Below are 22985 nucleotides of genomic sequence, written 5' to 3'. Positions count from 1 at the left end.
TTTGTGTCTTTTTTGTTTTGTTTTTGTTTGTTTGTTTTTTCTTTAATTTTTTTTTGTTGTTTGTTTGTTTTGCGGGGCAATGGGGGTTAAGTGACTTGCCCAGGGTCACACAGCCAGTAAGTGTCAAGTGTCTGACACCAGATTTGAACTCAGGAACTCCTGAATCCAGGGCCGGTGCTTTATCCACTGCACCACCTAGCCGCCCCCTTGTTTGTTTGTTTTTGCAGGCCAATGAGGGTTAAGTGACTTGCCCAGGGTCACACATCTAGTGTCAAATGTCTGAGGCCGGATTTGAACTCAGGTATTCCTGAATCCAGGGCCGGTGCTTTATCCACTGCACCACCTAGCTGCCCCCCTAGTTTGTTTGTTGTTTTTTTAAGTGCCACATGAATTCTGGAGGGAAGATCATCACCAATCTGGGAAATCAGGGAAGGCTCTATGGAGGATCTTGGTTAAGCTCTAAAGGATGGATGAAAATTCAATAGGTGAGGAGAGAGGGGGAAAGAAGTTGGAGTAGGTGTCATCTGAGCTCCTTCCAGCTCTTAAGTGGTGACCCTGTGATCCTAAGTGTGTTCCAGGAATAAGCAACACTATAAACAAAGGTACAGAGACAGGAAGCACAGTAACATCCAGTCATGAAAATTCCCTTAAAACTTCAATAAGTCTCAAAAAGCTCCTAGAAACATTAGCAAGGAAGGAGACAAACTAATGATCTCCGTCAAATTCTTGCAGTTATAGCAGTGCCTTTGTTCCCTTTACACTAAGACAAATAATCTAATTCTAAACACAAGCAAACAAAACCTAGGCTTTCTTCTTGTATAATGAATTTGAGCTGGGCTAGAAACATTTACAAATTGGAATCTGGAAGATCATTATCTCTTTAAGCTATATTTATAGAAGGTATGGGACACAATTTCAGAAATGTCTCACTAGATCAGCAGTCAAGGCCTTTAAGATCTGGTTCCAATCTATCCATTCAACCTTATTTTAAAGGATTTATTCCTTTCCAGTCTCTATAGGGCTGGATAAAGGTTTGCTGAAACTAATAAAATCTCTTAACAGCTTCCTCATTTTTTATTTATCTTTTCTTAGGTGATCAAGTTAACAATATTCTTAGTAACTCCTTGCCTTATCACAAAAGAGAGCACAGATTTTATTTTTTTTTAACATAATCACAATCTTAAAAACGACAATATGAGGTCAATTCATGGAAAAAGACTACAGACTCTTAAAATGATTTGTTATGAGGATTTTTTGATAATTAAATATGTTATTTTCTTTTAGGTTAGAGTCTGATCAAAATAATGTCATTCAATTGAACCAAATACATACAGTGGTTTTCCCCATTGACTCATTAAGGCAGTTGAATTGATTAGACTGAATTTACTTCTCTCTCTTTCTCTCTCACAGGTAATTTGCTCTTTTTTTCTTTTCATTTTTTCTTTTGAAGAAGCCACTGACTATATCTATTCAATTTTAAAATGTCTTCTTCAAGGGACTAGAATTTGAATATGTCTGCAGTTCTACTTACTCAAGCTTATCAATGGGGACACCTATGCAACCATTTGCCTCATCTGGACAAAATATTCATCCATAACTATGTCGATGTGTATAGAACAACCAACTATATTGGACAATATCACATAGTTTATTTGCAAATAAAGACATTTCAGTCAGGAGAATTTTGAATAGCCAGGAGGATCCTACTTATAGTTCCAAAGTCCACTTCCATGACCTTTGGAATAAAGAAATTTTTTCCCCAGGAAAAAGAATTTTGTGAAATTTCTTACTACTTTTTTTTTTTTTTTACCAAGTTGTAATAATCTGACCTCTAAGTAGAGGAACTAGGAATAACAAGGAATCAAAGTCATAGAATCATATAATTTTAGAACTGGAAGAAACTTTGCAGATCAGTTTTTCCAACCTTCTCATTTTACCTATAGCATTTGAGAAAAGTCACCTAGTGAATAAATAGCAGTTAGTCCTAGTACCAGGTTTTACTCTCCAGTCTAGTGCTTTCTCCATTATACCAAATTTCCCCTTTATTGACCTATGTTTTAAAATTGATTAATTGACTGATAACTGAAGATATTGTTCTATATATTGAAGTATCAATGCTTTTTTTATTAATCCCCAATGGAATTTTTATCACAATCATCATAAACTTATAGAGTAAAAAAGCTGAAACACTATAACTACTGTTTTATCGCTCATAAATACTGACATCTAGTGGTTACTTTCATAGTTTAATATACTGCATTGTGATTTTAATTTTCCTTGTTATTTGAATAATTGTCTACAAAAATCTCACTCCAATTCCTCAAAGTGTTTGGGAGCTGAACTTGGGTTCTTATAATCTATGATAATACAAATTCTAGTCAGAAGAAAAGGCTCCACACGTGGTCCTGATCACAGACAGTGTTTGCAGTCTGAGGGCCAGCCTAAATAAGTACCAAGAGCCCACCAGATCATTTCATTTCCCAGTAGAGAAGTGGTCAAAGGATATGAACAGTTCTCAAAACAAGAATAAATAATAATAATAATAATAAACCATTCACAATCATGTAAGCTAATGTTCCATATTATTAATAATGAGAAATGAAAATCAAAACAAAACAGGTTCTATCTTACATGCAGAAAACTAGTGAAGATGATGAAAGACAGAAATAGTAAAATGTTGGAGGGCACATGGAGATACAGCCACACAAATACATTGTTGGTGGAGCTGTGAAATAATTGGCCCAACTGTTCTGGAAGGCAATTTGGAATTATGCAAATAAATTAACCAAAATGTAAATATTGCTGTCCACACTGACCTAGAAATTTCACTGCTAAGTTCCAAAGGGACCATTGACCAAAAGAAAAGCACTATGTACACTAAAATATTCATAACAGTATCGTCTGTGGTAGCAAAGATTTGGAAAGAAAGTAGGTGCCCATTGATCAGGAATGGCTTAATAAACTCTGTTATATGAATGTAATGGAATGTGTTGCAAGAAATCATGAGCATAATGAATATAGGAAAACATGGAAGGACTTAAATAAACTAATACAAATGAATTAAATAGGACCAGGAAAACAATATACACAATGACCACAAGAATATAAATAAAGAATCGACAACCACAGGATAATTGAAAAAAAATTCAGAATTATTGTTGATTTTATTCAATTATTTTGGGAATAATCCCTACCCCATCAATAAAAACCTGAAATTCTAGGGGTACACAACAGTTGCCAATAAAAATATTTTAAAATGAACATTTTTGAAGACTATTTGGACTATATTTTTCCCTTAAACTATAAATGAATCTGAACCGGTCAAGTTAAATTAGAGACCATATGAAATTTTTTATTTTATTTTATTTTTTTAGTGAGGCAATTGGGGTTAAGTGACTTGCCCAGGGTCACACAGCTAGTAAGTGTGTGTTAAGTGTCTGAGGCCGGACTTGAACTCAGGTACTCCTGACTCCAGGGCCAGCGCTCTATCCACTGTGCCACCTAGCTGCCCCAGACCATATGAAATTAAAGTCATGATCCATACTGTGGTTATATGTATTCATAGGAAGACATGATTATATTGAATTCAGAAGCATCTTCTTTTCTTTTCCAGTTTTAAAGAAAGGCTATTCATCAACTGATCTATGGTGTAGCAGTTCCAGAGATCATGGCTATTGATAGCTGTCTATCAATATATGTTTATGTCTCTATGGCTCCCCAGCTCCAGTTACTGGCTGATTTTCTTGGTGTATCTGCCCTAACTGGCATCTCTGATGTCACTGTTCATTCTCTTGATTACAAACACTGTGCCCTGGACCTTGCTGACATCATTGATACATACCCACTGTCCTCTGACTGATTCCTTCCACAGAGTTACTTTGTTGGCTCCTCCTGAAATAGCCAGAATGTTGGCTATGATAGACCAGCTCACATGCCGCACAACATCAGTGAACTTGTTTCTACAAACATCCTAACAGTTCTGTACCATCCTGGAAACAGCTGGCAATGGTGTTTGTTGTCAAGACAATGGAAGGAGCCCAGGCAACATCTCCAACCCAGTCGCTGTTAGCTTCTAGCTTCTGATCCTCCTTTCATTGATCATTCTCTTTCTTCTTCCATAGCTTAACCAAGTTATCACAGTCACCTAATACAAACTTCTTGATGTAGTTTGTTTTTTGCCTAAATGGCTGGTCTACTAGGCTTCCAGAAGAAGCCCAGCTGACAGCATTGCAGTCAATAGAATGAGTGTTATAAATCTTTTTCACTTCCTACTGCCAAAGCTTAGCAGTGAGATTGGCCTACCTGAGCTGCCACAGGCAAGAATTAGCCCACAGTGATGTGGTGTCTAGCCTTTTGGGTTCACAGAAGTCCTGTGTAGTAATATATAGTTTTCCAAGAACCATTTTCTTCTTTCCAGATGATGACTTTCCAGTCATAGGAGCAGGAGAACTATAAATTTCCATATATAGGATGAGCCCAGGTCACTTGCCACACAGGGCCCTCATGATCCCTCAGGTCAGCAATAAGAATCTGACCTTCATTCCATACATCAAAGATTTTGGCAGCTCTATCTGATGATCAGGTGGCCAACTGGGTGCCATAATAGTCTATCTGGGTATCATGAATCATGTCCTCATGGGAAGTAATCAAAGTCTTTTTGTTTGTTTGTTTTTTGCAGGGCAATGAGGGTTAAGTGACTTGCCCAGGGTCACACAGCTAGTAAGTGTCGAGTGTCTGAGGCTGGATTTGAACTCAGGTCCTCCTGAATCCAGGGCCAGTGCTCTACTCACTGCTCCACCTAGCTGCCCCCTATTCATAGTGTTAATGACTGGTACTGTACTGGCTCTATAGTTGTTTCCCAGTCTTGGATGTGGACATTCTTCCTGGTGGTGGTGGCCAGAATAAATAATTGAAAATTAATGTCCTAGGGGGCAGCTAGGTGGCGCATTGGATAAAGCACTGGCCCTGGATTCAGGAGGACCTGAATTCAAATCTGACCTCAGACACTTGACACTTACTAGCTGTGTGACCCTGGGCAAGTCACTTAACACTCATTGCCTCGCCAAAAAAAAAAAAAAAAAGAAAGAAAATTAATGTCCTGAAAAGTTTGTCCTGAAAGAAGAGATATGAAAAGATACTTGGTTCATGAGTATGGAAGACTGCCTATAATGGCAATTTTTAATGTGTTGATTGGTTTCAATATATATTTTTCTCTTCTTTCTTTCAGAAATTCTTTGTCATAAGAATGGTTCTCTGGGAGAGTAAGGTAAAGGATGCATGGGGGAAATCAAGATAATGTAAAAACAAAATTTATCAATAAAACATTTTTAAAGCATTTTTGAAACCATTTAATTTTCTCATTTCGTATAGCACAACAATATTCCATTACAATCATAGTAGAGGTATCTAGGTGGCACAGTGGATAGAATGCTGGGCCCAGAGTAAGAAAGAACTGACTCTTTTTTTTTTTTTGGTGGGGCAATGAGGGTTAAATGACTTGCCCAGGGTCACACAGCTAATAAGTGTCAAGCATCTGAGGCCAGATTTGAACTCAGGTCCTCCTGAATCCAGGGCCAGTGCTTTATCCACTGCGCCATCTAGCTGCCCAAGAACTGACTCTTAACTAGCTTCAAATGCTTGCTAGGTGTCTCAGTCTGGGAAAGTCATTTAACTTCTGCCTATCTCAGTTTTCTTAAGTGTAAAATGGGGATAGTAATAGTACTTCCCTCAGAGTTGTTGTAAGGATAAGGGACAACTAGTTGGTACAGTGGATAGAGTACTGGGTCTGGATTCAAGAAAACCTGAGTTCAAATGTGACACTCAGCTGTGTGAACTTGGACAAGTCACTTAACCCTATTTGCCTCAGTTTCCTCATCTGTAAAATGAGCTGGAGAAGGAAATGGCAAACCACTCCATTATGATTGCCAAGAAAACCCCAAATTGGGTCATGAGGAGTTGGTCATGGCTGAAACAACTGAGCAACAACACCAAAGATCAAGTGAGATAATATTTTAAAGCACTTAGTACAGTGCCTGGCATTTTGTAGGCACTTAATAAATGCTTATTCCTTTCTTTTCCCATTCCCTCATATATCGAAACTTATTCCACTATTTTTCAATTGATGGGTCTTTTCTTAGTTTCCCTTTTTTGCCACTACATAAAGAGCTGTTATTAGTAATTTTGTACAAATAGTACTTTTTCCTCTTTCTTTTATCTCTTTCAAGTATAGGCAGAGCAGTGGTCTATAGCTGGTTCAAAGAGCATGGTTTCAAAAAGACCTGAAAAGACATATGAACAAAAGCATATTGAAGTGAACAGAACCAGAAGATCAACTTTTATGTCATCAATGTCATAAAAGTGAATAATTTTGAGGACTTTTATAAACTGATGAAGAATTAAATGAACAGAAATAGGACAATTCATGCAACATCAACATGATATAAAAAAACAACTCTGAAAGCTATAAGAATTATTATCAATACAAGGACCATTCATGATTTCAGAGGACTGATGATGGAACATACTATCCATGATGGAAAAGTGGTGGACTTAGGATACAGAATGAGATACACACACATTTATACATACATATATATATATATAATACACACACATATACACATATACTCATATGTATACACACACAATCATTGAGGGAATGTGTTTTACTCCACTATGAATATTTGTTATCTAGCATTGGGTCAGATATATATTTGCCATATGGCCTTGGTTAATTAATTTCTTGGTGATGTAGGCAACTAAAGGCTATACTTGACAGAGTTATAACCTACAAAGGTAGAGGGGGTTTACTCATACAGGAGTTCCCTACACAAACTATAGGTGCTGTCTCTATCCCTTTTGAACATATTTATTGCGTATGTCAGTAGCATTCTTAAAAGGCTATCAAAGCTTAAAATTGGCAGAGCCTCACAGTAACTCAGAATTTTCAGAGACGAAGCCCTCAAAAACATTTATTGAATGCCTATAATGGGCCAGGGATTGTACTAGGCACTGGAGACACAAATTAAAAAAGGAAAGAGGCCTTGCACTGAAATTATATTCTATTGGGGTAGGGGTGAGGAAAGAAGGAAGGCAACATGAACACATATAAGCTAAATAAAAGTGGAAAAAATGGGGTGAAGGAAGAAGCAGTAGGTGAAAGGATTAGGAGATTAGGATCTTCCACAGACCTTTACTGCTAATGTGATCTAACCACCTTTGGAGCCCACCATGTCCAGGGTTCCACATTCCCACCCATCATTGTCTCAGACTCTGGGGGAGAGCCTTACAGCTCAGACTGCCTTCTGCCCCACCTCTATTCTCAACTTTTTTTTAAACCCCAGATCAAAGGACTCCTTGTTTTGGGTAAATTTATGCTTTTCAAATCACATAATTTGGATGTTACTCTACTTTGCCCATATGTAAGACCAATCCTGCTTCTGCTATTTACAGCACATTTCTCACCTGGATAACATAGCATTTGGTCTTTATTGACACTGAAGCTTAAGACAATGAGACCTGGGGGAAATGTGGCATGTCCTAATTCTGGTCACACAGCTTTTTTATTTCTATATTTGGTTAGTAATAGGATTGGAAATTATTTACACTGATACTTTGTATATACAAACAAGTTGGCCTGTCAGATCCCAAAAGCATTCTCCTTTGTAATCCTCCTCATGTTTACCTCTACCATCTGATTTTGTACATTTCAGGCCCCAAGGACTGACGCAACTGAAAAGTAAATCTGCAACTGGTGAAGGGAAAGCAGGATATAGAGACTCAATCTCTCCCTTCTACTGAAATATTAAGACTTAACTTATTTTGTTTTGGGGTTTTTTTTTTTAGTGAGGCAATTGGGGTTAAGTGACTTGCCCAGGGTCACACAGCTAGTAATTGTTAAGTGTCTGAGACTCAGGTCCTTCTGAATCCAGGGCCAGTGCTCTATCCACTGAGCCACCTAGCTGCCCCTGAAATATTAAGACTTTAGATTTAGTATATTCAATCCATTTTGCAAAAGGAAATACTCAGACCTGAAGGGGTTAAATAGCTTGCTCAAAGTCACATAGTGTCATAAAATCAGGGTGTGTGAGGGGTGGGAGTGGGGGTGGGTGGGGGAAGTAAAGTCTATGTCTGTTGACTCAGACCAGTTCACATTTTGTGCTAGCTGCTTAATTCATGACCTTAGACATTTATCTGCTCAAACCCTGAAAGTGCAGAGCTCATATAAATTTGTTATACAAGGAAAACATATGAAATAGCATTTGGGCATTTGTCCATAGTATCATAGATTATAACTGAAAGGAACTTCAGAGGTCATCCAGTTTAACCCACTCATTTTTTCAGATGAGGAAAATGAGGCTCAGAATTTTTCCAAGTCACATAGAGAGCAAAGTCAGCCACTTTTTGAAACCAGGTTCTCTGACTCCAAATTTAGTGTTCTTTGTGAATCAATTGCTAAAGTTCACAGCCTCTCTGTCATTAGTGTTGGAGAATCTGGAAAGCTATGTAGGTTGCTATAGAGTCTGGGAGCAGAAATCTTGAGAGACAATGTATCTTTATATCTCTCACGCTAGAAAACTCTCCAATAGGTAAAAATGAAAGACTGAGCATATATAGAAAGTTATTGGAATTCTTAAGAGAGAATGAGCTGAAGGGTTTAGTTCAGGGAAAGGTTTTGTCTGTCTCAGTTCTAATATTAGACAAATCAGTTTGCTCATCTCTAACTGACCTATTTGTTCATTCATCCAAGTCATTACCCTAATCTCTATATAGTTTCTGTGTGCTGTAAGATAACTAGAACATATGGGATCCATTTTTAGCAGGCAATAGCATGTTCTTGAGAATGAATTTAATTAATTTAAATACATTTAGAGAGGATCTTCTTTTATAAGAGGAGTGACTGGGTTTTATTAAACTGATGATGACCGGATATATGGGAGAGGTATAGAGATAATATATCTCAAATGTTTTGTAAACCTTAAAGTGTTCTGTAAATATCAGTTGTTACTATTATTATTTCATTCTTCTTACCTTGTTCAATGGAATTCAGATTATACAGTTCTAGAACAAATCTTATCCTGCTATTATGCTTTTATATTTAATGTTCTATAGACATTTATTACAGAGTTGGACAAAGCAAATGCTTTTTGTTAGATTATTGAATCATAAATTTAAATGTGAAAGAGACCTTAGAGGTCATCTGGACCAATTCCATCATTTAATACATGAGGAGGCTGAGTTCCCCAGGATATTTTGAAATTTCTATTTGTACTAGTGAGTTTTGTTGCAAGTCAGGCCTTGAAAGACAGCAAGCTTCTAACATATAATTTTTCCCAACAAGTCACATCTTGCTAAGTATTCAGTGGGTATGAGGTTTTATAGTCTGTACTGATATCTCGCACAGTTTTTGTCATTTCCTTGTGTAATCTGCACCGGTCACTAAGCATCAACTTTTAACAATAATTCTTCAGTAATTTATGACGGCAATAATAGTCATCATAATAAGCTTGCTTGTTTTCATAAATAAATCCTCATGACAGTATGCATTTTTAAAATGCTTCTCTTTTAACATATTGTTGGCTGAGTTCATGTGGATGTCATTCAGGAGAACCTTTTGATTTCACTATCAGATCCTAGCCATTTCATAGAATCCAATTGGAAATAAATACTTTCTGTGATATTAGATAAATTTAGTGGTACATATCTATTGTCGGCCTTTACTATCATTCAGGGAAGCTATGTCTGCTTGTTTCAAAAGTATGTGCTCTGGGGGACAGCTAGGTGGCGCAGTGGATAAAAGCACCTGCTCTGGATTCAGGAGGACCTGAGTCCAATTTGGCCTCAGACACTTGACACTTACTAGCTGTGTGACCTTGGGCAAGTCACTTAACCCTCATTTCCCTGATAAAAAAAAAAAGTATGTGCTCTGAGATCTACCAAGATGAAATAAGATATTTATAAATCACTTAGCACAGTGCTTGGCACATAGTAGTAGTTTAATAAATCCTTATTAAATCTAAAGTTTTAAACCTAAATATAATAAATAAATAAAAAATAAATATTAATATAAATAATATAAAAGTCAAATAAATAAAAATAAAATAAAAAATAAAACCTAAATAAAGGATTAACGTTGGCAAGGGGAAGGGCCAACTTCAGAGGTTGAAGAAAAGAGTAAATATCTGTTACTACCCTCTGTGATATTTACTTCTTCTGTCTTTGTTCTGAAATAAATGCACATTACTTTTTATGTAAGAAATTTGATTAATCACTGTTGGTGGAGTTGTGAAAAGATACAACCATTCTGGAGAGCAATTTGGAACTATGCCCAAAGGGCTATAGAATTGTGCATACCCTTTGATCCAGCAATACCACTGCTAGGTTTATATCCGCAAGACATCCCCCAAAAGAGAAAAAGATATATCTGTATAAAAATATTTATAGTAGCTCTTTTTGTGGTGGCTAAGAATTGGAAATCAAACAAATGCCCATCAATTGGGGAATGGCTAAACAAATTGTGGTATATGATGGTAATGGAATATTATTGTGCTATAAGAAATGACAAGTAGGATGACTTCAGAAAGGCCTGGAAAGACATGTATGAAATGATGAATAGTGAAGTGAGCAGAACCAAGAAAACATTGTGCACTGAGACAGCAATATTGTTTGATGAAGAACTGTGAATAACTTGACTTTTCTCAACAATACAATGATCCAAGACAATCCCAAAGGACTATTGATGAAACATACTATCCACCTCCAAAGAAAGAACTGATATTGATGGAACAGATTGAAGAATGCTATTTTTCACTTTCTTTCATTTTTTCTTTTACTTTTTTTCCCTGGAGTAATGAAGGTTAAGTGACTTGCCCAGGGTCACAAAGCTAGTAACTGTCAAGTGTCTGAGGTCAGATTTGAACTCAGGTCCTCTTGAATCCAGGGCCACTGCTTTATTCACTGCACCACCTCTAGTTGCCCCACATTTTTTCTTTTAATCAAGTTTTCTTGTACACAATGACAAATATGGCAATACTTTGCATAATCATTTAAAAAGACTATTCTGCACCCACTTGAAAACATAGGGAATAAAATTATATGATTTAAAGAGCAATGAAGCTCATGACCTTTCTTGCAAATATAAGCTTAACCATACAGGAAAAAAAGATGACTGTTCAATAATAAAGAGGCATTTAGGGGCAGCTAGGTAGTGCAGTGGATAGAGCACTGGCCCTGGATTCAGGAGGACCTGAGTTCTAATCCGGCCTCAGACACTTTACACACTTACTAGCTGTGTGACCCTGGGCAAATCACTTAACCCTCATTGCCTCACCAAAAAAATAAATAAATAAACTTAGCTTTAATAAAGAGGCATTTGAAACCTTTTTAGAAAGAAAGCCAGAAATGAAGAGATTATTTGCTTCTCAAAACCCCCCCAAAATAGAAGTGCAATAGGAGTGAATAACTGCAGCAGCCAAGGACAGCAATAGCAACAGAGAGATAGAAAGAATTATGTGATGTGTTGGGGGCAAATCTAGGGTTAGCAATGAAAGGAAGGTCACTTCTGTCATCTTAGAAATAAAAGAACCTACTGGGTGAGGAGAAGGAAAAGAAGGATTAAAAAAGCATGAAAAGGAAGAATGCCTTGCTTTAGTGGTGAGAGGGAGTTCCACTGATGAATGCTCCTGTAGGTGAAGAGGAATACAGAGAAGAGAGACCAGATAATTATAGGGATCATGATTCAGAGAATGAGGCTCTAGAGTAGATAGAAACAGAAGATGTATAATGAAGAGAGTAAGGAAAATATTTTTGGAAAGGAGCACAAAAATGAAATTTAAAAACTATAATGAGTTGAAGGGAGGAGAGAAAAAGGAATCTACTTGACTGAGAGAAAAGAGGGAGGGGAGAGATATATAACTAGATAAAAGTGGGATAGGAAAAGGAACTAATAAACAAAACCCCAAGGGAAAAGGGATAACAAATGAAAGAAGGGGACCAGGGGAAAGGGGAAGAGAACCGGTAGGAATATGGCCACCTTAAAAAAAATACTAAGGTAAAGTAACAGAAGAAACAGCAGAGGAGGGAAAAATATAATTTGGAAAAATATTAGAAACGGTTGAAGGAAAAGATAAATCAAACTCTCATAATGCAATAAAATTTAAAAGAATGACAGATTAGACTAGAAAACAAAATCCTACAATCAGGTGCTTATAAGAAACACATTTAAAAACTAAGTCATACACAAAATAAAACTGAAGGGATGGGAAAAAACCTTACTGTACATCAAATAAATTTAAAAAAAAGCAAGAGCTATCATACTATCTACAAAAACTAACATTTTGATTGTACATTTTTAACCTATATCAGATTCCTTGCTGTCTTGGGGAGAGGGGAGGGAGGGGAGGGAGGGGAGGGAGGGAGAAAAATTTGAAACTAGAAATCTTATAAAAACAAATGTTGAAAACTATCTCTACATGTAACTGGAAAATAATAAAATACTTTTATGAAAAAGTACACCTAACATTTAAAAAATAAAAAGGGGTAAACAAGAAAACTGTATTATGATTAAAGTAATGATGGCCAAAAGAAAAATGATCAGTTATACATTTATATGCTCCAAACACCTTAGTATCCAAATTCATAAAGGAAACATTATCTGAGCTTAAAGAAATCATAGACAATAACATAATAGTTACAGGAGATTTCAATATCCTTTTTTTGGTTTTAGATAAGTTTAACAGAAGTAATATTAAATGGGGAAATATGGAACTTAACAAATTGCTAGAGAAACTAAAGTTAAAAGATTTAAGGTATCTCAAATAGGAAAGCAAAAGAACTGCTAATAAAAAAACAACTGTAGGTCTTGATGTCTTCATTCACAAGGAAAATATGAAAATTTTGGAGAACAGTTAATACCTATACTTCAGAAATTATTCTTAAATATTGAAAAAGAAAATACCCCATTTATATGACAAATATTATTCCAACACCTAAAAGAGAAAAGGAAAAAAACACACAAAAGACAACTATAGTCCAATATCTTTAATAAACATTGATTAAAAATTTTAAACAAAATCCTTCTAAAAAGACTAAAACAATTTATCCAAGAAATCATTCATTTTGATCAGGTGGGATTTATACCTAGGATACAGGGATGGAAAACAATCAATGTAATTAATCATACCAGATCATAGCAAATCAAACCAAAACATACAAAAACCACATGATAAGCAGAGGTGGAAAAACCCTTTGGCAAAAAACAATACTCTAATGCTAAAAACCCAACAAAGTACAGATATAGAAGAATCTTTTTTTAATATCATAAAACACATCTATCTAAAACCAAAAGAAAGTATCATAATGCAATGGTTATATACTAAGACCTTTCTTTTTTTTTGTAAATATGAGTGAAGCAAAGATGTCTACTCTCCCCACTTTTACCTGATATAGTTCTGGAAATAGTAGTAAAAGCAATCATACAAGAGAAAGAAGCTAAAGTCATAAAACTATGTAAAGAGGAAATAAAACTATCCTTATTTCTGGTGATACATACAGCAGTTTACTTGGAAAATCAGCAAAGATGACAATTGAGACAATTAATAGCTTCAGCAAAGTTGTAAGCCACAAAAGAAATCCTCAAAAATCATTAGCATTCCTATGTAATAAGAAAACATAAGAAGCAATAATAGACAGGGAAATTCCATTGCAAATAACTACAAATGCATAAATTATATGGGGATCAATTTACCAAATTTGAATAGATTAAATTACAAAATACTCCTTAAAGAAATAAACAACAACTTAAATAGCTGGAGGAATATTCAGTGCTCATAGGTAGGTTATGCCAATATAATAAAAATGGCAATACTACCAAAATTTACACTCTTAGTGCTATGCCAATTAAATTATTAAGGGAATTTTAAAAATCTGAAAAAATAATAAAATTCATTTGGAAAAACAAAAGAACTAGAATTTCAAGGAAAAATATGAAAAAAAGGAGGGATGAAGGTGCAATAGCACTTCTAGACCTCAACTATATTATAAAGTAGCAGACACCAAAATTATCTGGTATTGGTTTAAAAAAATAAAGAGATAGTTTGATGGTGTAAACAAGACAAGAGAGAATCAGAAACAATAGAACTCAGTAACCCAATTTTTGATAAAGTGGAAAGCACAAGAAAACAAACTAGGAAAAAATCCTTATTTGATAAAAACTTCAAGGAAAACTAAAAAGGAGTCTGGCAGAAATTAGGCTTAGACCAACATCTTACACTATATTCTATAATACATTCTATATGGATGTATGATCTTGATATTTAGGATCATACTACAAAAATTTAGGAAAGAAACAGATTATACACCTCTCACGCCTATGGATAGGAGAGGCATTTTTAACCAAACATCAAATAGAGAGAATTATAAAAGATAAAAGACAACTTTGATTACTTGAAACTAAAAAGCTTCTGCACAGGAAAAAAGAATGCCTTTCATAAGAAGCTAAATGGATATATCAGGGGAAAATCTTTATATCAAATATTTCTGATAAGGGTACGATATTCAAAATAGTCATCCCCCAGTAGATAAATGGAAATGTTCCTGTATGGGAAAAACAACAAATGGGTTATAGATTTAGAGCCTGAAGATACCTTAGAAATCATCTAGTCAAACCCTTTTATTTTATAGAAGAGGAAACTGAGGCACAGAGACATTAAATAATTTGCCTAAGGCTGTAGAGATATGAAGTAGCATAGCCAGGGATCCAATATTCTTTCTTTTTTCCCTCCTCTTTTTCAAAGGACTTTAGTAACCAATAAAATAATCCACCACAACTCCAAAGGGCTCATGATATACAATGTTAACCACTTCCAGATAGATAACTGATGGACTCAGAATGAAATTGAAGCACATTTTCCTCTTTATTTTTCTTGACTTTAAAAAAAATATGGCTAATACAGAAATATTTCTTGTTTTACTATATATGTATAATGGCTATCATAGTCTTTCCTTTCTCAATAGGTAGAAGTAGGTGTAGGGAGGAAAAGATTGTGGAACTATAAATAAAAATAAATTCAAAAGAAAAAACCCTCACCTGTTAGAACTGCTTCAGTGAAAATGGCACTGACCATGTAAGCAGTGAATAAACTGAATGCATGAACATTTTTTATTATGTGCCAGTATTCTATCATAATTCAAATGGAATTTTCAGTTCCCTTCAAAGATGAGCTCAAGTGCCACCTCCTATAGGAGGCTTTTCCTGATTTCATTAGTTGTCAGTGTCCACCTCCCTCCAAAAAATTACTTTCATTTATCTTATATTTATTTATCTGTGAATATGTAAACCTTATTACCCAGTAGAACAAAAGCTCCTCCAGGGAAGGGATTGTCTCCTTTTTGTATTTGTATGTGTAATACCTAAAACAATGGCACATATTTGGTGTTTAATAAATACTTAGTGAAGAATTTTGTTTCATCTTTTGGGGTAGTACACACCTAGAATCTTAGAATCTTTAGAGCCTCAAAAAACCTCAGAGATCATCATATAGTCAACCCTCCTCATTTTATAGATAAGGAAACTAAGGACCAGAGAAGTTAAGCATATCTAAATGGTTACAAGTTTTATATGACAAGTTTTCATCTATCTATCTATCTATCTATCTATCTATCTATCTATCTATCTATCTATCTATCTATCTATCATCTATCTACCTATATATATAATTATTAATTCAATTTCTCCCATTTATTTATTTATTTGGTTGTTCGTTTGCTTAGATATTCGTTTATTAATTTTTTTATTTGGTTGTTCATTTGGGGTTTTTTGTTTATTTGTTTAGCTATTTATTTATTTAACCATTTATTTATTTATGTTTGCTTGTTTGTTTTATTATATGACACATTTTCAGGTTTCCTGACTCTAAATTCAGAAATCTTTCAACCAAAACTGGTATATCCCACCAATCTACTTCCTTTGCCAAGGATGAAAGTAGAACCTCAGAGTAAGAGTTGTTACACAGAAGTCAAAGAACTGACTTATCTATGAACCAACTCTCAATCCAGAGCTCAGACTTACTAACGGCTTAACTAACTGAGAAACAATCAGGTTCCTGTTTCTGCTCTATCTCAGCAGCACATGGAGATCACGAGACCTCATCAATGAAAGGGTACACAAAAGAAACAGTGTATCCATTCCCAGCAAATGACAGCTTCCTAATCAAGAGCAGAACTCATAGAACGCATACTGGAAGGAAAAGTGACATTACCAGAGACTGTGGTGGCTAAATTCCTTAGAAAACCTTAATCCTGGAATGAAGTGCTCTCAGCTCTATTAGTAAATGTTATATATCTTAGAACACTGAGGGTTAAAACTTCAAACTCATTTTATAGCGTAACAAGGTATTATGCCATATCCCAGGAAAGCAGGGCTACCACGTTACCTAAATCACCCCTAGTAATGAAAGTCTTTTCCTTTATACATTCCAGAATTATTCGTTTCCACCTTTATCAGGACCATGGACAGCGCCCTGCTCTAAAGCTTAGAGGCTCAGGGTTTTCATAATACTAATAGTAACCTGTCTCTTTAAATGGAGAAAGTTGCTTAAAACAAAGGCAAAGGGAAGGTTTTCCCCATCCTGGGATCCAGTTATATCTTCCTTTTGCATGTTTTTGTGTATACTGCTTGATTATTTTGGTCCTTGAGAAGTGGTTCTCTGAGGCCAAGATGCAACAAAGTATGGATCAATTCTCTGCTGATGGCGCTAATTTTGGTCTAACAATGAGAACCAAGAAAACACAGGTGCTCCACCAGCCAGCACTACACCATCCATACATGGAAACATTGGTTACAGCAAATGGAGAGATTTTGAATGCTGTGGATAAGTTCACTTACCTTGGCAGTACACTTTCCAGGGATGTCCACGTATATGATGAGGTTGACCCATGCATTGCCAGAGATAGCTCATCAGCATTTGGGAAGCCCTGAAGGAAAGTGTGGGGAAGAAGTGATATTATACTGCCTACCAAAGTGAAGGTCTACGGAGCCATTGTGTTGACCTCATTGTATGCCTGTGAAACCTGGACAGTACGCCAGTGCTATGCCAGGAAACTGAAATCACTTCGATTTGAATTGCCATAGGAAGATTCTGAAGGACCTGATGTGATAAGTACCAGACACTGACATTATTTCTTGAACTGAATTGCCAAGCATTAAATTCTACTGCAGAGAGCACAACTCCAAATGGCTGGCCTCATTGTTCAAACCCCAAACATACAATTGCCCAAATGACTACTTTATGGAGAACTCACACAAGGCAAGCATTCGTGCGGGGGCTAGAAGAAGTGATGCAAGGACTCTCTCTCAAGGTCTCTCTAAGGACTTTGGAATCAATTGTGAGAAATGGGAGACAATGGCAAAGAACCAATGAGCATGGTGTGCCCATATCAAAGAAGGCATTGTACTCTATGAGCAAATCAGAATTTCAGTAGTTCAAAAGAAATGTGAGATGCACAAATTTAGAGACATCTCTGCTCCAAATGTCCATGTAAATTATTTGTGCTCAACCTGTAATAAAGCCTTCCAAGCTCATATTAGTCTGATCACCCATAGTTGCACACACTATAAATTGACTCCAACATAGTAATATCATTTTGCTCCTCTAAATTCCTTAGAAAACCTTAATCCTGGAATGAAGTGCTCTCAGCTCTATTAGTAAATGTTATATATCTTAGAAAGGGCAATAACTAACCATGTACCATGCACATATATGAATATAAGTAAATAAAAAACTCTGACCAAAGAATTATAATTAAATTCAGCATGTAAAGGTTTCCATTTGTATGTGCTAGTGTGTGAGACAGAATTTTTTTAAAAAGGAGAGGAAAAAGAGAGATTTACCTCTCTTTATATATATAAATATATTATATATACACATACATATACGTATGTACACAAGACACATATTTGTGTGTATTTGTTTCCATGTTGTCTCCCTTTTTAGAGTGTAAGTTTCTGGAAAGTGGGGACTGTATTTTTGCCTCTTTTTGGATTCCCTAGTGCTGCACAGTGCCTGGCACATGGTATGTGTTTAATAAATGTTATTGATTGATTAATTGATAAATTAATTGATAAACTCTGTTTCTTAATTAAGTAACCAAGACCTGATTCTTAACTTAGTCTAAAGCACTGATTCAGGGTCTTATAATTGAACTCTGTTTCTTCCTTACCATCTTTCTTTGCTTGGACCTCTGAATATTTACTTCCATTCTTTCTATGTTTATAGCTATGCTTGTAACCTCTACTCTGCTTTGACCTCTGTACACTAACCTTGGCATGCTTGTTCAGACTCTGAGCCTTTTATTTTTTACCCTAGTTATTCCTGATGTGTTAGATTATTATCTTTGTTTTGTCTCAGAACTTATAATAGCTACACAATTCTTTTTCTAAGTTAATTTTTTGGCTTAACTCCTAATCTTGGTTTTCCAAGCCTGCTTTATCCTGCAGCTTCTCACATCCTGTTAATAATAATGAATATCGGGGCGGCTAGGTGGCACAGTGGATAAAGCACCGGACCTGGATTCAGGAGTTCCTGAGTTCAAATCCGGCCTCAGACACTTGACACTTACTAGCTGTGTGACCCTGGGCAAGTCACTTAACCCCAATTGCCTCACTAAAAAAAAAAAAAGAGGGAAAAAAATAATAATGAGTATCAAGGCTGTTTGTTTTACGTTCAAATGTATTTTCAACACTAAGGCCAGATACAGTAGTGGGGACTGCAACAGTTTCTTGGCCTTCTTAAACAAGACTAAATCTGAAACTTGAAAAGAAATAATAAATTTGAGTAGTACTTTTAAATCCAGAGCCATTTCTAGGGTGTGATGACCAGGGCTTTGCCCTTAGTGTGCTAGAATTTAGAGAGTACTAATATCAGGTTGTAAAAAAAAAAGGAGCTCAGTATTTAACAAGAAAAAAGGTTAAGATAAGAATTTGTCTTTTCTCCCACTTTGTAAACCTAAGTGATGTCTGATGTCCCCAGCTAAGTTCCCTATTGGCCTCTATTCTAGTGGTTTCCACCCACAGGCAATATGGCACAATGTCGAAGTCCTTTGTCACCTTGTCACCATGAGGGTGTTTTGAATTCGCCTCTGTCCCCCACCATGGACCCTTATGTTTCAAGGTCTGAAGTCTCTCTGCCCCCACCAATAAGTTTGAGAGCATCTTTCTGCTGCTTGCCTTGGGGAATTTTTTTAGTTGCTTGCATTAGGCATCAGAATTGCTACAGTGGTTAACTCTTTTGGCAAATCTCTCTTCTTTCTCTCCTTTTGTAAAAAAATTGTCTCACTAACACACTAGCACATACAAATTGAAACCTTCTCCTGCTGAATTTTAATTATAATTCTTTGGTCAGAGCTATTTATTTATTTATTTTTAAAGCAGAGCTCTTCAGAATCATAACAAAGAAAAATGCATTAGAATATTTAGATTTAGAATGTTTCCCCACTAAAGGCTAAGTGCACATTAGGTGTACTTTACTAAGTGGAATAATCTAGATGATTAAGGATATGGAGGATGCCAGTGACCTGGAATGTATAATTTTACATAATTTCCTTCTCCTTGGAATTTAAAAATGAAAATATAAGAAGGAAGAAACTAAATAATTATGGCAAATTTTGCTTTATTACTTCATCTTTGGAAGGTGATTAGGAAACAAAAGTAGATGCTATGTCTAAGATGGAAACTGTGACCAAATATATCCTTTGTTTTGAATGCATATAAAATTCATTCATTGGTTTAAAACTACTTCTTTTATTTTTATTTATTTTTATTTTTTAGTGAGGCAATTGGGGTTAAGTGACTTGCCCAGGGTCACACAGCTAGTAAGTGTTAAGTGTCTGAGGCTGGATTTGAACTCAGGTACTCCTGACTCCAGGGCCGGTGCTCTATCCACTGCTTCACCTAGCTGCCCCCTGCGCCACCTAGCTGCCCCTTAAAACTACTTCTAAGCAATGGAGCCCCCCCAAAGACCCATCCTTCTGCATTGTGTAGAGCCTAGCTTCTTAAACTGTGGGTAGCAACCCCATATAGGGGTCACATAACTGAATGTGAGGGTTGCAAAAAGCTTGGCAAGAGTAAATGGTTATGTATACCTATTTTATATATTTATATACCTGGGGGTCATGTGAGGAAATGGGTAACGGTCTCCTCTCAATAAGGATATAACAGTCACTATTCAACTTACACTCCTCTGGATCTGTTTGAGGACAAAGGTCTCAGTCTTCCTCCTTCCCCTCCAGCAAACAGATCACATGGTTCAAGGATCCCTGAGCTAGTCTCAATAAGGTCCTCTTATGGGCTGTGTCCATATAAGGGAAGACTGAAGAAATGTCCCTATGTTACCTTTCCCATTAGCTAAGAACCCAAAGAATAATTATGGAAATTAGAGTTAAGAATACTGCATTCAGGGGGCAGCTAGGTGGCACAGTGGATAGAGCACTGGCCTTGGATTCAGGAGGACCAGAGTTCAAATCCAGATTCAGACATTTGACACTAGCTGTGTGACCCTGGGCAAATCACTTAACCCTCATTGCCCCACAAAAAAATAAAAACAAACAAAAAAAGAATACTGTGTTCAGGTTAGCTAGTTTTTGCCCATAGATTGTAACCCTTGAGTAATCAACCAGTGTTAGGGACTAGGGACTAGGGACTAGTGTTAGGAGGGCTGCGAGCCCCCATTCTTTACACCCACTAGCTGCACACTGGGTGACCATTCTCATGAGAATGACAATAAATGAGCCTTTGACACATCACCGCCACTGAGTTTCAGAGAATTATTGAGCAGGAGTCGTTTTCCTCTCAGGTCACAAAAATTTCTTGAGCTAAAAGGGTTTGTGAGTGGAAAAAGTTTAAGAAGTCCTGGTTTAGAGCAATACATTCTCAGATACTGCTAATTATGCCATGTAATCACCAATCTTGAGTGTCATGACTCCCCAAATCTGATGTATACGTAACAGCACAAATATTGTCAGAATTTTCATCAACTAGATTTAGAGATGGTACAGCTCTTAGAGTTCATTTATCCAGTCCCCTCATTTTATAAATAAGGAACCTGATACCCAGAAAGGTTAAGTTCACTAAGTCTTTTAGCTGAGGTGGCCTGTGGTGGAATGTATCTGTGAACTTATACAATAAACCATATGAATCAGCATAAATGTGTCAATCAGTTCACACAATGAGGAACAGGATGGCCCAGTAGGGATCATGAATTGCACCATAGTTACACGTAAGGCTTGATTTAATCATAAAAGAGGAATCAAGTACTTTTCTTTTTTGGAATCAAGTACTTTTAACACCTGGGCTGTGTAAACACAGAGAAAAGCAATCCCAGGACACAAAGTGGGGCAAGGCACAGAATAATGCAATGCCTCTAAACAAAGACTTTCTGTTGTAGTTACAAACATCTCCCATCGAACTTCCACAGCCGCTGCTCCATCCTTTGGATTACAAAACCTTCCTCTCATGGGTCAGTCTTTTAGAGCCACAGAAATAAATATATCAGATTTTATTATTCTCCTGTTGTTATAGTCTCATGTGTAGTATGTCTGATACTTCCTTCAAGCCAACCCATTTTCTGATTAATACACAGAAGTTTAATATGCCCATTGCTGGGACCCGGCAACAGCAGCACAAATGTTTCAAAGTACCTTAAAGTATTTTTTCTTTGTCTTTATAGATCTCAATTTCAGTTTACCATTCAGGAGAGTTTATATATCTCTCTGTCATCTGTTCTTCAACCACAGATTCATCATAAGTTGTATTGCTGATAGGCTAACAGTATAGGGTTTATATAGGGATAGGGAGAGGACTTGTGATTTCACTGGTGTAGGGCGGTGGTGTCAAACTCAAAAACAGGGACTAGTAAGCCTTATGTAATGATCCTCATGGGCTGCATATTGACTTAGTTTTAAAATGTAACATCTATGTTTTATTGTATTTTTATTTGTTTATTTTATTAAATATTTCCTAATTACATTTTGATCTGGTTCTCACATCAGTCAGGAGTGTTGTGGGCCACACCCCACCTCTCCCGTGGAACTCCCAGGTAGGGAAATTCCCTCTACAAGTTCAGGTCAACATTTTCTCTGCAACTTATAATCTTAGTGAGTCTCTTAGAGCATGGAGAGGTTGAGTGTCCAGAGTCAAATGGCTATTATGTCCCAGAAGCAGGACCTGAACCCCTAGGTCTTCCTGGCTTTGAAGACAGCTCTCTATTTACCATGCCATGCTGTCTGTCATTCTGTAATTAATAACATTTTATTAGTAGTAATATTTTATAATACAAAGTTTGATGTTCTATAATCTTGATGAACACTGGATCTTATTTGTATGATCTGACTTACTTTCTACCAGAATTGGGCTGTGGATCAGGACATTTCTGTCAATGAAATAAACCTCCAGCATCAATTCTCTAGTGATTCATCCAATGGAGGCAGCATATAGGGGAAAGAATGTTGTACTAGTTGGTAAGGGGCTTGAGTCCTTTTTTTTTTAGCTCTGCAACCAAGATCAAGGTGTGCGATCATGGATAAATCCTTTCTTGTCTCTAAGTGCCAACTTTTCAATCCTTTAGGTGAAGATCACTCTTTCTTATTTCTTAGGGTTGTTGTGAGACTCAGTTGAGGTTATGTTTATGAAATTATTTCAGGACCTGAAGGAGTTTTGAATTTGTGCTGAGGGTATTCTGCCTATGCAGATCATAATCTCTCTACAGTCTAGTAGAAAGTCTTCTAGAGTTCATAGGATCACTGGATTGACAAAGCTTCTCATCATCCTATTGTCATCTTGGTTGTGGGCCTAGCCTAACTTAGCTAGGCTGGTCCTTTGACTGAAAGTCTGTCAATGAACCCTTTGCAGCTTGGTGACACCAATCAGAGCATTCATTAGGCTGGAATAGTCTTTGAGAAGTAGAGACACTTCCATGTTGGTGTATTGAAAAAGA

At 36.4% G+C, this 22985-nt stretch overlaps 1 pseudogene; it reads right to left on the bottom strand.

The window, feature by feature from the left end:
- Nucleotides 1-3757: 3757 nt before the first annotated feature.
- Nucleotides 3758-21507, bottom strand: LOC122755102 (annotated as a pseudogene).
- Between the last annotated feature and the right edge of the window lie 1478 nt (nt 21508-22985).

This window comes from Dromiciops gliroides, chromosome 4, assembly GCF_019393635.1.
Source record: "Dromiciops gliroides isolate mDroGli1 chromosome 4, mDroGli1.pri, whole genome shotgun sequence".
Classification (NCBI taxonomy): domain Eukaryota; kingdom Metazoa; phylum Chordata; class Mammalia; order Microbiotheria; family Microbiotheriidae; genus Dromiciops; species Dromiciops gliroides.
This window is presented reverse-complemented; position numbering and strand designations above follow the sequence as displayed.